We start from the raw sequence: 7,036 nt of genomic DNA, 5'->3' as shown, positions 1-7,036 counted from the left end.
GAAGTGATTAAGCACAGTTGGAGCATTCAGGAAAGACTGTGTAGAAGGTCTCACTTGATCTGGGCTATAATGTAAATGAGGCATTCTTGTGGTGAATAAAAAGATGAAATGACTAAGAAATAAAACATTTCATCTTCTGAGAATATTGATTTATTAAGTAATTGTCCAACAAGGAGGGATCAGACCTTCCCAACTTAGTCTTGGACTCTGAAAATAGGGGAAGACACACTTTCATATTAAAAAAAAATAGGAAAATAAGGCCAATTACTTTTTTTTATAAAAGGCAATATAACATAAGTAATCTGATTTCTCATTGGAGGCTGAGCTGACTTCATTTTGGACCAGTTTATGTAAGTCCAGGATTTTTTTCTGAAAACATCCTCATCATCTTTTCTTACAATACAATAGTATTGCATCACAATCATATACCACAATTTATTCAGCCATTCCCCAATTGATGAGAATACTCTCAATTTCCAATTGTTCTCCACAAAAAGAAACTGCTATTAATATATTTTTTACAGCAGACAAAAATAGAAAACTCATAAGGAAGCAAAGAAAAGCTAGACACTTCTCAACACAATGAGTATTATTTATCATATATGTTTTCTTGAAATAAAAATATACCGCTACATATTTAGAATCATCTCATGCTCTGCTATGCACACAGCATGCTTTTTTTCCCTAACTTTGTATTTAAGGTCCAATATTTAAGTTTATGATAAAAAAATAAATAAGAGGTGAAAAAATAATTTTTGTATATAAAGGTTTTTTTCCTTTTTCTTTTATCTTTTTGTGATATAGATCTAGTAATGGTATTGCTGGGTCAAAGGGTATGCACATTTTTATAGCCTTTCAGTGTAGTTCCAAATTATTTTCAATAATTACTTAACCAGTTCACAGCTTGACCATTAGTGCATTCACATTAATATTAATAATAGGGAGCCTTTACCTTTATAGACTATTTCAACGTATGTGAAGTGTTTTATGAAAATCCTGGCAGGAAGATGGTATTATACACATTTTACATATATATTAAAAAAAAGAAACTGAGACAAGAAACAGGGAGGTGACTTGTCCATGATCACACAGCTAATAAGTTGTTGCAACTGGTTTTGAATTCACTTTTTCCTGACTCCAGTTCCACTGGTCTATCAACTGTGCCATCAATATCTATTCCATGGTTAAATAAAATGGAACTTAGGAAATACAGTTTAAAATTTATGAAGTGAACATTTGTTAAAAATAACTTAATCCAATCTTTTTTTTTTAATTTTACAGAAGATGAAGGTGAGTCCAAAATAAATGAAGTGAAATATATCCCCAAACTCATTATTTCCAAAGGTGGACTATGTAGAAAAAAATGTCAAAAGTAAATATTACATCTGCAGTCGAATTCTTTCTCCTCGGGTTTTCTGACCTTCCTAACCTTCAAGAGTTTCTCTTTGTGGTTTTCTTGGTAATTTACCTGAGTATCTTGACAGGGAATGGCCTCATCATAGTAATAACCACAGTAGAACCAAGTCTCCAAACTCCCATGTATTTTTTCCTAGGAAACTTCTCCTTTTTGGAGATTTGTTACACATCAGTCACTCTTCCCAGAATTCTAACAGACCTTTGGACACAGAAAAGGAATATTTCTTTTCTAGGCTGTGCTACACAGCTTTTCTTCATTCTTATTCTGGGAGTCACTGAATGCTTCCTCCTGTCTGTAATGGCATATGACCGTTATGTGGCAATTTGTAAGCCACTTTATTATTCTCTCATCATGAATCACAAGATGTGTGTTTGGCTGGTTATTGGCTCCTGGATCGTTGGAATCCCTATTCTGATAGGACTCACATACCAGATTTTCTCTCTGTCATTCTGTGGTTCAAACAAGCTTGAACATGTCTTCTGTGATATCCCACCATTACTGAAGCTGGCCTGTGGGGACATTTCTCTAGAAGAGTACAGTATTTATATTGATGCTGGACTATTTGGAATGTTTCCTTTTCTTTTCATATTTGGGTCATATGCCAAAATCATTGCCACCATTCTGAAGGTGCCATCAGCCAAGGGGAGACACAAAGCCTTTTTCACTTGTTCCTCCCACCTCATTGTCGTAACTTTATACTTTGGGTCTGCTGTCATTTCATATTTGATGCCTAAATCCAGTCGTTCATCAGCAACTGAAATAGTGTTGTCTCTTTTCTACACCATTGTGACCCCAATATTTAACCCCCTTATATATAGTCTGAGGAACAAGGATCTTATTGTTGCAATGAAAAAATTATTACCTAAATGTACAGGATTAGTAAGCATGTAGGTGAAGTTACAATTCCTGATAACTGAATCCTCCCCTTCACAATTCCTATGGAATATTCCTCCAGGCTTTCCCCGCCTCCCCCCCCAACAGTATCTGAAATCATCACCATTATTTTTTTCATAATACCAATAACTAAATATACAACTTTGAATTATGTTTTTATTCTTTATATGTTATCAGAGGTTAAAAATGTTATGCTCTATTATTCTAAAAGCAATATGGTGAAGTGTAATGTATCGAGATTTGACCTAAAAAAAATAAAACAACTGTATTAAAAGGCTATCTCTGGTAACTACTGGCTATATGACCTTGAGAAATTCTCTTAATTTCTGATTTTCTCAGGAAAATAAGTCTATAAAATTTAAAGTTATTAAACAATTGTCAATCTGCTTTTGTGTATGGTTTTTATTTTTTTTTATTTTTTAGCTTTTTAGTTTGTTGTTTCCTTTTTCAAATGCTTTAATAACTTCTGATTTACATTATAATTTCCGCCAGATTTTGAGTTACAAATTTTCTCCCCGGTTTTGCCCTATACCAACCGCCCCAAAATAGCAGTCCCACAAGATATCCCATCCTCCAATCTGCTCTCTCCCATATATTCTCCCATACCCCCTTCGACTTTTCCAGTAGGGCTTGGTGGATCTCTATGCCCCAGTGCCTGTACAACTTATTTCCCAATTACATGTAAAATAGTATTAATAAAAGTGCGTGTGTGTATGTATATATATATGTGTGTGTGTATATATGTATGTGTATATATATACATATATATATATGTATTTAAACATTTGATTTTAAAACTTTGAATTCCAGATTCATTCCTTCTTCCCTTGTCACCCGCCCTTAATGGGAAGATAAGCAATTCAGTATAGGTTGTACATGTGTAACTAATGCAAAACATTACCATAGTAGATATATTGTAAAAGACTGTGTTTCCCTCCCTCCTATCCCACCTCCCACTTGTTCTATTCTCTACTTTGATCCTGACCCTTTTCAAAAGTGGGTGCTCCCAACATCCCTCTCCCCCAGCCTGCCCTCCCTTCCATTATCCCCCCTCTTATTCCCTCCCCCACCTACTCTGTTGGAGGGTGAGATACCCTATTTAGTATGTATGTCATTCCCTCCCTGAGCCAAATTCAATGAGAATAAGGTTGACCATTGCCTTTTGCCTTCCTATTTTTCCCCTCCATTGTAGTCATTTTCCCAAGTCTCTTCTATATGAGATAATTTACCCCTTCTGTCTCTCCCCATCTCCTCTCATTATATTCCTCTCTCACTTCTTAATTTCACATTTTAAGTATCACCCCTTTCTAATAAATTGGTCCTGTGCACTCCATGTATATCTGTAAACATATATACATTCACATATGTATTACTACACCCATATACCCTCTGATATAGACATATATATGTATATTTCTATTCCCTTCAACTATTTTCATACTGAGAAAAGTTTCATCAGTTACAATTATCATTTTTTCCATGTAGGAAGGTTGATAATTCAATTTTGATAAATTCTTTATGATTTCTTTTCCTAGTTTAGTTTCTCTTGCTTCTTGTATCTGAATATCACATTTTCTGTTCAACTGGTTTCTTCATGAAGAATGCTTTAAAGTCCTCTATTCCACTGAAAGACCATATTTTCCCCTGAAACGTGATATTCAGATTTGCTGGGTAGGTGATTCTTGGTTTTATTCCTAGCTCCTTTGACCTCAAGAATATTATTTTCCAAGTCCTTTGATCCCTCAGTGTAGAAGCTGCCAGATCCTGAGTTCTCCTGATTGTGTTTCCACAATATTCAAATTCTTTCTTCCTGGCTGCTTGTAATATTCTCTCCTTGATCTGGGAATTTCAGAACCTGTCTATAATATTCCTAGGAATTTTGTTTTTGGGATCTTTTTCGAGGGTGATTGGTGGATTCTTTCAACCTCTATTTTGCCCTCTGGTTCTAAAACATCAGGGCAGTTTTCCTTGAAAATTTATTGGAGTATGATGTCTAGATTCTTTCTTTGATTGTGGCTTTCAGGTAGTCCAATAATTTTTAAATTATCTCTCCTGGATCTATTTTCCAGGTCAGTGTTTTTTCCAATGAGATATTTCACATTGCCTTCTATTCTTTCATTTGTTTGGATCTGTTTAACAGCATCTTGATTTCTTATAAAGTCATTAGCTTCCATTTGCTCCAATCTAATTCTGAAGGAATGATTCTCCTCAGTGAGCTTTTGGGATTCTTTTTCCATCTGGCAAATTTATCTTTTTAAGGCATTCTTCTAATTGCCTTTTTGAGCTTCTTTTGTCATTTGAATTAGTCTGTTTTTAAGGTGTTATTTTCCTCAGTCAGACTGTTGACTCTCATTTAATAATTTTATTGCATTGTTCTCATTCTTAAGGTCCTCTATGGCCTGTAACCAGCTCATATTTTTCTTGGAAGTTTTTAGTGCATTAGTTCTGACTTCACTGTCTTCCTCTTGTTCCATGCTTTGATCCTTTCTGTACCCAAAATAGGAGTCTAATGTTGGATTGCTTTGATTGGTTTGCTTCCTCTGCCTGGTCATTTTGCCACTCAATTACTTGACTTTTGGGCTTTTGGCCACAGTAAGACTCTGCCACCAGACGGGGGAGCTTCATTCCAAATGCTGGGGTTTTCTCAGCTGCCAAAGGTATTAGTTGGGTGTCCTCTCTGAAGCCTCTACATGCTCTGGTAAGCTGGTCGCACACCCTAGGACCTCCACCTTATACTGCAATCCAGATCCAAGCAGGTTAAAGCAAGAGTGATTACCCCCAAGACTGGTAGCTTGGTCCCCTACAATCTGCAGACCAGGAGCTGAAGCTGCCATGTGGTGGCTGTGCCACAGCTTTCAGCAGCTTCTTACCCCGGGGCAAAAGCTGACACACTCCCAGCTACTGGGTCCCAAAATCCTCCCTGCACTGACCTCTCACTTTGTTCCTTAGCATCTATGTGTTGCTAAATCTGGATAGCCACAGCTTCTGGTCATCTGGAGTCCCTTCAGCCAGGTGCTGGTCAGGCTTGCTCTGGGGCTAGAAACCTCAGTGTGGAGCTGGGCTTGGCTCCCAGAGCACTGCACAGTTATTTGAATGCAGTTTTTTTCCTGAGTTGACGATTCCTTCTTTTAACCGAATTTCTCACTCATGAGGGAAATCTATTTTAAGCCTCTGTTTGTAATTCTATTTAATTCTATTTTCAAATATTCATAAGATAAAAAAATTATAGAAGTGCTTGTCTCTTCATAGTCTATGAAAAACTGTAAAACGCTTTTTTAATAAAGTTTAGTTGATAGATTCATATATGTGAAAATAAAATGAATGAATGAGCAAAGCAAGTATCTTTTCTCAAAGATGATGGCTGGATTAATTTTGGACTATTATTTTATTATTATTAATTATATCATTACAAAATACTAAGAAGACAAGGAAGGGTGATCCGCCGCCCCCTCCTTGCCCTTTCTCCTCATCTCCCTCTCCCACTGCTCACCATTCCCCTTTTCCCCCTTCCTTATCCCCTTTCCCTTCCCTCTCCACTTTCCCCTCCCCCTCCCCATCCTTTCTCCTTCCTCCCTTCCCAGGCCTAGATGATGCCATGGTGGAGACGGCCGAGGAGGCCACTGAGCCCTCTGAGGCGGACGTCACGGGACTGTGCCAGAACATGTTCTCCAAAATGACCACCTACCTGACGGGTGAGCTGACAGCCACCAGTGAAGATTATAAATTTCTGGAAATATGAACAAACTGAGCAGCTTGAAGTATCTAGAAATGAAAGATATTGCAATAAACATAAGTAGAAACCCGAAGGACTTAAATATGCCGCCCTTCAGCCTTGTGTGGATCAGATCACTTTCATTGAGGAGCAAGTAGCCACTCTTGCGCAGGCAGCTTACAAGTTGGATGCATATTCAAAGAAGCTAGAAGCAAAGTGCAAGAAGCTAGAAAGGCGATGAAAGAATCCTTTAGCACAAAGGCTTAAACTACAAGAATGCCTTATAAGAAATATGTAGGGTGGGACATTGACGATAGTCTTCAGTTCCCAAAAGGAAGCGGCGCTGCTGATCCAAGGCGAATCCCAGCCCCGCCTCTGGCTGGAACCCTGGAACCTCGTCTTAGCGTGTGCTTCCTTGTGTGCCCTGGACCAAAGCTCAGAAATCAGAATCAACCCCGTCTGGAGCAGACACAGATGAGAGGCTCTCGGCCCCCTGGCTCCTCCCTTGCCCCACCCCCCTCATAACCTGTTCTTCTGCTTAAATAATAAATGCCAACATATGACCCTCTAAAAAGAAGAAGGAGGAGGAGGAGGAGAAGGAGAAGACAAGGAAGAAGGAAAGGAAAGGGGAGAAAGAAGAGAAAGTATAAGGAGCAGAAAGAAAATACAATGATGATCCTTGAAAGCAAATTTTAGAAATGACCTCAGGAGCTGTGTAAAACCGAAGTAAATTTGTAACTCATTGAATGCCTAGGCTGGATTCAAAGAATAAACAGTACTTCACCTAGTCAGAATAAGACTCATGAATTGATGATGGTTATATCATGCTTGATAGAAACAAGCTAGGTTAGAAGGAGAAACAATGAATTTTCAAAGATGCACATATTTGTGCATATTTAAAAGCAAGAGAAAGTAGTATTGGAGCATATGTGGATGAAGATCAATGGAAAATAACAGAAGAGACTGTCTCAGCACATTATACTATAAAACAGTTGTTTAGAAATGGGGGCCAT

The 7,036-nt window shown here is 37.8% G+C and overlaps 1 pseudogene; it reads left to right on the top strand.

Annotated features, from left to right (window-relative positions):
• Positions 1–1,351: 1,351 nt before the first annotated feature.
• On the top strand, positions 1,352–2,308 carry LOC138163349 (olfactory receptor 10AG1-like; annotated as a pseudogene).
• The last annotated feature ends 4,728 nt before the right edge of the window (positions 2,309–7,036 follow it).

The sequence above is a fragment of the Petaurus breviceps genome, unplaced genomic scaffold (genome assembly GCF_028583685.1).
Source record: "Petaurus breviceps papuanus isolate PSGF00001 unplaced genomic scaffold, PetGlider_PUasm1.0 188, whole genome shotgun sequence".
In the NCBI taxonomy this organism is placed as follows: domain Eukaryota; kingdom Metazoa; phylum Chordata; class Mammalia; order Diprotodontia; family Petauridae; genus Petaurus; species Petaurus breviceps.
The sequence above is the reverse complement of the archived record's forward strand: the minus strand, read 5'-3'. Positions and strand labels throughout refer to the sequence as shown.